Source organism: Triticum dicoccoides, chromosome 3B (genome assembly GCF_002162155.2).
Source record: "Triticum dicoccoides isolate Atlit2015 ecotype Zavitan chromosome 3B, WEW_v2.0, whole genome shotgun sequence".
NCBI classification, from domain to species: Eukaryota; Viridiplantae; Streptophyta; class Magnoliopsida; order Poales; family Poaceae; genus Triticum; species Triticum dicoccoides.
The window spans coordinates 249,402,076-249,411,676 of NC_041385.1; positions in this window are offsets into that span (position 1 = coordinate 249,402,076).

Below are 9,601 nucleotides of genomic sequence, written 5' to 3' on the forward strand. Positions count from 1 at the left end.
ACACTTTGTCCCGATCAGATACAACAAACAGGGGCAGTCCATGCAGTCTGGCCACCTTGTTGAGAAAAGCTTTGGCAGCAGTAGCGGCAGTAAACGGATGTTTGAGAGGAATAAAGTGAGCTACCTTAGAGAATCTGTCCACCACCACCAGAATTGCACTGTAGCCCTCTGATTTGGGCAGTCCCTCGACAGAATCTATGCTAATACATTGCCAAGGCCCATCAGGGATAGGAAGAGGTTGAAGTAAACCTGGGTACTTGCACAGCTCATGCTTTGCTTGTTGACATATGCCACACATCTTGACAAAGTTCTCTACATCCACTTTCATGTTGGGCCAACTGAACAGCTGTTTCACTCTATGGTAAGTGGGCAGAATGCCAAAATGCCCTCCCATTGGAGTTGAACGGAAAGCCTCAATCAATCTGGTATGCAACCCTGCATTAGCTCCTATCCACATTTTTTCATTGTGCTTTATCAGATGGTCTTGTAACACAAATCCTGGAACTAGCTGAGGGTCTACTGCCAGTTTTTGGAGCATTTCCTATGCTATAGGGTCTATAGTATAGGTGTTCTCTGTGCTACAGGGTCTACAGTATAGGAGTTTAGTATTTCCTGAATCCAGACTAGCTGTCCAGCAGAAATGGCAGTCACAGAAAATAGATGTGCTACCCTGTAGAGAGCATCTGCCACAGTATTTTCCACTCCTCTCTTATACTGATTGGTAAACTGCAGACCCACCAGTTTTGTCATTGCCTTTCTCTGTAAATCAGATGTCACATGTTGATCTCCCAGATGACAGAGACTATGATGATCAATTTTAATTACAAAAGGGCCTCTAGATAAGTACTGCCTCCACTTATCAACAACCACCATGATTGCTAGAAAGTCATTTTCGTATATAGAAATTTTCTGGTTTTCGATACCCAGGGCTTTACTGTAGAAGGCTATAGGGTGTCCTTCTTGTGTGAGCACTGCTCCCACACCAGTGTCACATGCATCAGTTTCCACACAAAAAGTCTTGGAGAAATCTGGAAGTTGCAGCACTGGTGTACTGGACATTGCGTTCTTTAATAAGAGGAAAGTTGTTTGTGCCTTTTCACTTCATTGAAAGCTCTGTTTCTTTAGGAGATTTGTAAGTCGTTTTGCCAATAGACCATAATTCTGGACAAACTTTCTGTAGTATCCAGTTAGACCCAGAATCCCTCTCAATTCAGTAACATTATGAGGTACTAGCCATTGTACCATAGCAGAAGTCTTTGCGGGATCTGTTGCTACTCCCTGCTCAAAAATGATATGCCCTAAATATTCCATAGACTGCTAGGCAAAAGAGCACTTGCTGGCTTTGACATAAAACTGATTATCTCTCAGAATCTGAAATATAGTTTGAAGATGATGTATGTGGTCTTCCAATATTGCACTAAAAACAACTATATATTACATAAAAACCAGCATAAACTTTCTGTTGTGAGGACCAAATATGTAATTCATTACATATTGAAAAGTGCCAGGGCAAGTAGCCAGCCCAAAGGGCACCACCTTGAACTGGAAGTGACCATGATGAGTTTTGAAAGCTGTTTTGTGTTCATCTTCAGGCACCATCCTTATCTGATGATATCCAGATCTCAGATCCAATTTTGAAAACCATTTAGTGCCTGCGGACTCATCGGGCAACTCATCTACTACAGGCATAGGAAATTTTCTCTTGATAGTAATAGCATTCAATTTTCTGTAGTCTACACAGAATCTCCAAGATCCATCTTTCTTCTTGACCAGCAGGACAGGTAAAGCAAAAGGACTGATACTATGAGTGACTATACCAGCTTATATAATTTCTTTAACATGTCTTTCTAACTCTTCTTTCTGTGGGGGGAATATCTGTAAGGTCTGCTGTTAACAGGTACAGCTCTAGGCAGTAAATGGATGGCATGATCAAATTCTCTGGCTGGAGGTAAGCTCTTGGGCTCACCGAAGACATCTGCAAACTGGTGTAACACCTCATTAACTGCAGCAAGTGTGGTCTGGGGAACTGTTTCTTCCACTGATTTGGGTTTTTCAAACACTGGGTGAATGAGAGCAATGGCCCATATGTCATTCCCTTTTTTCCCATTTTGCAAGTTGATCTGCTGGCAGCTCTTTAAGATCATACACAGGCACTGGTAGCACTCCTTGTAACTTGACTGTTGTTCCTTTGTGTTGAAACTGTATCCATTTGTCTGCCCAATGACACTGCATGGTCCCTTGTTGTTCTAACCAGTCCATGCCCAAAATGATATCATAACTGCCCAGTTGGAAAACCCTCATAGGACTAGAGAAAGTATGCCCCTGCAGCCACCAGGTTAGATTAGGCACAATGTCAGTACAAACTACTTTCTCTCCATTAGCAACTTTAACTGACAGAGAACTGTCCAACTTGTCAGGTATCTGTAATCTGGCCAACAGATTCTGGTCCACAGAAGTGTGTGTGCTTCCAGACTCCACCAGAATAAGCACCACCATATTGCCAATTAATGCTCTGAGTGGAATAGTCTTGGGATGCGGTGCTCCTGACATTGCCTGTACTGAAATAGCAGCACATTCCTCCTAGGAATCCACTAAGAGATCATATAGAACTACATCAAAAATGATCAGATGAGGATCCATAGCTTCAACTTCTTTCAGTTGGGCAGTGGGACCTGCAACAGTAGTACAAGTGTGACCTGGAGTATATTTCTCTCCACAGCTGTAACATAGGCCAGTTGCCATCCTATACTCCTTTAATTGCTTGGCCTTCCATAGCTCTCCAGGTGCAAACTGTGGCCTGTTATCATGTCTGTTATAAGTTGTTCTCTGTGCACCTGCTTTATCACCAAATTTGACTAGTTTTTGTTGTGCCAGCAGTCCTTCCTGCACTCCAGCACCCAGAGCAGCCACTTGAATTGTGTTTGGCAATTGTAATTCCACCGCAGCTCTTAATTCCTCCTTGAGACCCATGATAAACTGAGTGACCAGAAAAGTATCAGTTATAGTAGGCTCATATAACATGATGTTGTACACCAGCTGATGAAACTATACCTTATGTTCTTTGACAATACCCACTTGCTTGAGTAACATAAGAGATTTCATTTTTTCTCTATGGACATTTACATCGAACTCCAGTAAAATTGCCTCACAAAACTGCTGTCAATTGGGACACACACCCTGCTCTTTGAACGCCTAAAACCAGTGTGATGTGTTGTCTATCAAATTCAGTGAAGCAAAAGTGACCTTAAAATTCTCTGGGATATTGTACAAGAGGAAGAATGATTCACAATTATCCAACCAAATCCGCACCCCTAATCCGTCAAACTTGGGGAAATCCATTTTCGACATCCAATTTCTCCTCCCTATGGCCTCATCACACTGTATATGAACTGACTGATCTGAATTGTTGAGATGCGGCGGTACCTGATTGCTTCGTGGGTGGCTGCGCGCTGACGACCCTGGCGTTGCGCCCAACACGCGCTCTGACACCCGAGCTCCGGTGGACGGCTCCTCGACGCGACTTGTGTTTGTCTGCTTCTCCGCTCGAGCTGCCTGAACCTGCTCCTGCTACACCTTGTCGAGCGTGTCACATGACAGGTTGACCTTCACCTGCACCTGATCCAGTAGTAGCGCCTGCTCTGCTAACTTCACGCCCATGGCTTCTAGCCGCTCCAAAATCCCCTCCACCATGTCCAGCTTGCTTTGCTCCGCTGAAAGCACAAGTTCTCCCTTGGTGATTTTGGTAATTAATGTCAACATATCTCTTGTTGGACTAACATTTTCATCTAGTATATTTCAGAGAGTTCAACAAAAGTGTAGCATGGACAAGAGGATGTGGAACCCCCTCAAGATGTTAAGGACAAATATTGGCAAAAGCTCAAGACTCTTCATTCCTATTTTAGTGATCCAAGATCACATTGAGTCCATAAGAAAAGCCAATACTATTAAAAGGGGATGAGGTGTTGCTTAATGGTCTACCTGCTCAAAGTGCATAGTGATATGCTCCAAAGCCCTCAATTTTGAGAGGAATCAAGTATGGACGTTGGTTGAAAAGCCCGATGAGAAGCACAATGTCATTGGAACCAAATGGGTGTTTTGGAATAAGTAAGATGAAGATGGACAAGTTCTATGCAACAAGGCCCGTCTTGTCGCCCAAGGCTATACTCAAGTCGCAGGTATGGACTATGGTGAGACATATGCCCCCGTTGCTAGACTTGGATCCATTCGCATCTTACTTGCTTATGTCGATCACCATGATATCACATTATACCAAATGGACATTAAAAGTGCTTTTCTAAATGGTGAAATTGAGGAGGAAGTTTATGTTAAACAACCTCCCGGGTTTGTTAATCACAAGAAACCTGATCATGTTTACAAACTTCACAAAGCTCTTTATGGTCTTAAACAAGCTCCTAGAGCATGGTATAAATGCTTGACTAAGTTCCTTATTGAAAAAGGCTTTGAGATTAGAAAAAATGATTCTACACTTTTTACCAAAAGGGTTAATGGTGAATTATTTGTGTGCCAAATTTATGTGGATGATATCATATTTGGTTCGACTAACCCTCATTTTAGTGAAAAGTTTGGAAGGCTAATGTCGGAGAAGTTTGAGATATCTATGATGAGTGAACTCAAGTTCTTACTTGGTTTGCAAATCAAGCAAACTAAGGAGGGTACCTTTGTTTCCCAAACAAAGTACACTAAGGACTTATTCAAGAAGTTAAACATGCAAGAAATCAAAGGTATGAAAACACCCATGCCTACTAGTGGACATCTTGACTTACTAAGGATGGCGAACCGGTTGACCAAAAGGTTTACCGTTCTATGATTGGTTCATTGGTATATGAAAGGATCGATATGGTTGACTAGAGGGGGGGTGAATAGGCAACTAACAATTTTAAGCTTTTCTTTACCAAATTAAACTTTGCAACAAAATAGGTTGTCTAGATGTGCAACTAAGTGAGCAACCTATATGATGCAATAACAACTAGCACATAAGCAAGCAAGGGATACAACACAAGTAGGCTTGCAAAAGTAAAGGCACGAAATAACCAAGAGTGGAGCCGGTGGAGACGAGGATGTGTTACCGAAGTTCCTTCCTTTTAAGGGGAAGTATGTCTCCATTAGAGCAGTGTGGAGGCACAATGCTCCCCAAGAAGCCACTAGGGCCACCGTATTTTCCTCACGCCCTCACACAATGCGAGATGCCGTGATTCCACTATTGGTGCCCTTGAAGGCGGCGACCGAACCTTTACAAACAAGGTTGGGGCAATCTCCACAACAATTGGAGGCTCCCAACAACACCACGAAGCTTCACCACAATGGAGTATGGCTTCGAGGTGACCTCAACCGTCTAGGGTGCTCAAACACCCAAGAGTAACAATATCCGCTAGGGATAAGTGGGGGGAATCGAATATCTCTTGGTGGAAGTGTAGATCGGGCCCTTGTCACCCAATCCAGAGCAAATCAACAAGTTTGATTGGCTAGGGAGAGAGATCGAGCGAAAATGGAGCTTAGAGCAACAATGGAGCTTAGAGGTGGAAGAGGTAGTCAAGTAGAGGTAGAAGGCGCCCCTTATATAGTCATGGGAAATATCCAACCGTTATCCACATGTTCAGCCCGCGACAAGTGGTACTACCGCTCCGGGAGCGCGGTACTACCGTGGCGTACCACGGTACTTCCGCGACAGCAGCAGAGGCCGGGACTTGCCTGACTAGGGTGCAGTACTACCGCTTGCGCGGTACTACCGCTCCCCCTTGCGGTACTACTGCAGGCCAGGGAAGTCATTGCCTACGAAGAGCGCGGATGAAATAAATTACATCCGTGCCTACTTCCGCTGAAAATGAGGTGGTGCAAAAATCCGACGCGGTACTACCGCGCACGAGGCGTGGTACTACCATTGAGGAGCGGATGTAAAAAATTACATCCGCTCCTACTACCGTGACACCGTGGTACTAGGTAGGAGGGCCACGGTACTACGACTCCAGGGGAGCAGTACTACCGTGGGCTCCCGCGGTACTACCGCGCTGGACGAGCGGTACTACCGTGGTGGGCGCGGATGTAAAAAATTACATCCGCCCCTACTACCGCACCGGAGCGGCACTAGGCCTGGGAGCCACCGTACTAAGGCTCCAGAGGAGCAGTACTACCGTGACCCACAGCGGTACTACCGCTGGTACTTGCGGTACTACCGCAAGTACAGCAGTAGCCGTCAGATTTAGGCACAACTCAGATAACGAAGAGATGCTCCAAAGTGCAAGGAAAGGTAGGACAAGTGTACGTGTTGATTCCACCCAAACCTTTCCAACGCGGACCCCCTATTAATAGTACGGCTCTCCTACAACTCAAATCCACCAAAGAGAAACGTAGAACAACGCCGACTTCAATAGACTCCGAGGGGCACCGAATCGTCTCGTGCCTAGTGATGAAGTATCTGAGAAACTCAAGGCACACGATTAGTCCGCAAAAGGATTGTCATCAATCACCAAAACACCTAAGGGATTAATATGCCCTTACAATCTCCCCCTTTTTGGTGGATTGATGACAATACGGGATTTGCACATAGATAAGATAATTTTGAGCAAGGGCAAACCCCACCTCTCTAAAATATAGACGGACTCCCCCTAGATGTGTGCAATCTAGATGAATGCTTTGGACTGCATAGCACACAAACTAGGATCAACACTCCCCCTATATTTTAGAGACCAAGGCACGATAATTAACATCGAAGTAGAGCATAGCATAAAGATAGCACAATATATCACAAGCTCGCTAGATAGAGTGCATATGTCTTACACCATAAGAAGTAAAGCAACCGAGGTTCAAACGAGAAAGCAGCAAATAGTTCAACCGAGAAAGCAGCAAACACACCGACACACACGACTCGCAAATCCCTACACTCTCTCCCCCTTTGGCATCGAGACGCCAAAAAGGCCGAGAGGACACCTACACACAAGAGGTGGCTCAAGCAGGGAACTCGTCCCAACCCTCTCCGTCGGTCTCCTCAGCAGCAGGGATGGTCTCCTCGGCGTCCTCCTCAGAATCAGTCCACCTGAAGCCTTGCTTCTCCATCCACTCAGCCTCTAGAGTGATGCGCTTCTCAGACCCACCAGACACTTCCTTGCCATACAGCTGCAAGATCTTCTTGTCCCGGCGGCGACTCTCCTTGGACGCCACGTGAGTCCTGTACTGCCCCTTGGCTTGCATGCAGAAAAGAGTCTTCATCTTGTCCTTCAGCTTCTTGGCCCATGATGGCATAGTGGAACTCTGGGAAGGCCTAGCAGCACGGCCCTCAGCAACATCCTCGGTGCCAGCATCCTCCTCATCAACAGCAGCCCTAGCAGCAGTCGCCTCAGCACGAGTGGTGGTGTTGGCCCAGTTGGGTTTGATACGCAGACAGATGGGATCATGGCAAATCCAGTCTGGAGCAAGGAACTCCTCACCAGGGAACATCTTCTCCCAAGTCTTCGAGATCAGCATAAACAGATAGGGCCCATACATAGGCACCTTGCGGTTGAACACTGCAAATCGAAGCTCACACCACATGATGTGTGAGATATCAAGTGGTTGAGACTGAGACGAATGAGCCTCCTCGCAAATGAGCATCATATCCACCATATACGCATGAACCTTGTCTTTGTCACCAATGCGAGGGAACAAGGAGTTGCGGAAGATGCGATACATGATATCCAGAAAAGAGTTGAGCACCAACGTTGTCTTGCCATTGGCGAGCGCCTTCTCAACCATGAATGGTGCAAGCTTGTCCTTGTTGGCAGACTCAGCATTGGCATGGGGGCGAACACCCACTGGAGTGTTGAGCCCATCATCAGGAACCTAGAGCAGATCCATGAACTCCTTCCGGGTAGCAGACAGTTGACGACCATTGGTCATCCAGGTCATCCTCTGCTCCTCATTAGAGTGAAAGTAAACTAAGGCAAAGAACTGACAGATAAGCTCAGGGTCATAGTCAAGGTGAAAGGATATCACATGCTCAATGCCAAACTGCTCCACCAAGTCCAGAGCCTCTCCAAAGTAGTCACGGAACTTGTCCTTCCTCATGTGATGCATATCAATCCATTTCACATCCACGTAGGTATTCTGCTTGTTCTTGATGACATCCAGATAGATGTTGGTCTGTTGCTTGTTCCAGAACAGCTCACAGCCTCTGACAGTGGAGCGAGGGTGCACATACAGGTGGAGTTGCCTGAGACGGACGTACTCTGACTGGGATATCTCATCCATGCCCTTAGCGGGTTCCTTGTGCTTGCTGGCTGAAGTCTTCACATTGCGCTTGGGGGCAGAAGAGCCCTCTTGAGCTTCACCTGGGTTGCGCAATCGCTTGGAGCCAGTGTCACGACTGGGATTGGACCGGCGAGAGCCACCACCTAAGACACGCACGCAAAACACCAACGAACGCGAAGAAGATCAATGCAAAGACCACAACAAAGCACAAGAAACACATAGAAAGTATACGTGAAAAGTTGTTATGCGATAGATGTGAGCCACGGTAGAACTGCCAGTGCCTGCGGTACTAAAATATTAGTACCGCTCCAAAACGCGGTAGTACCGTGCGAGGTCACGGTAGTACCGTGGTTGGAGCGGAAGTAAAATTTTAGTGCCACAGTGAGCGCGGTAGTACCGCTCCCGATGGGCGGTACCGTACAAGCGGTAGTACCGCGCCAGACGGGCGGTAGTACCGCGTCGTGTCAGATCCAAACGGCGGTTCGAATCTTAAAAGAACCGCGAAACAATGGCGGTGCTACGGTGATCAAATCTAGCGCAAGACACAAATACAAGTATAATTCCTACGCAATACAACGCTCCTTCATCCTACTCTTGCATAGATTAAGCCTAGGAATCTCAAGAACACACAAGTCTCCCCCAAAACCTAGAAACACCAAACACAAACAATAAGGAGAGGGAGTTGGGGAAAGACCTTGGTCCATAGCAAGAGCACGTGGTGGGGAACGATCCCACCGGACGGAATCACGGGAGGGCAGCCGAAGGACGAGATCCGGCGACGAACGCCGGCTCCGTTCTTGAGCAAGGGAGAGAAAGAGATGACGTGGGGGAAGAACTATGCATGGGTATGGGGAGTTGGAACTCCCCCTGCCCGTCCTTATCCCCACGCGCCCAAACCAGCGCGTTAGTACCGCGTATCATCGCAGTAATACCGCTCGGGCGGAAGTACCGCACCGAGGTAGTAGTACCGCTCACCCAAGCGGCAGTAAAAAATTACTGCCGCATGGGGACGGTAGTACCGTGCTCCCACATGCAGTAGTACCGTGGCTGGCTGCGGTAGTACCATAGCTGGCCGCGGTAGTACCGTGAACTCAAGACACAGCAGGTTTCAACACGAGAAGAAGGCCTTTGCATGAAAACTTTTCACACACAGGAAACCACAAGAGCGCGCACAAGCCAGAGGCAGAAAGACAACAAGAAACCACCAAGCGACAAAACCTCTCGAAGAGAGAGGGCGGTGGCCGAAGCCACCTATGTTTGAGTTAGATGGTATGGCACCGCGAAGAATTATCCTTGGGCCCATGGCCAAAACTCGTCTTTGAAGCACAAGTACCATCAAAAATGGCTAATGTGAAAGAGG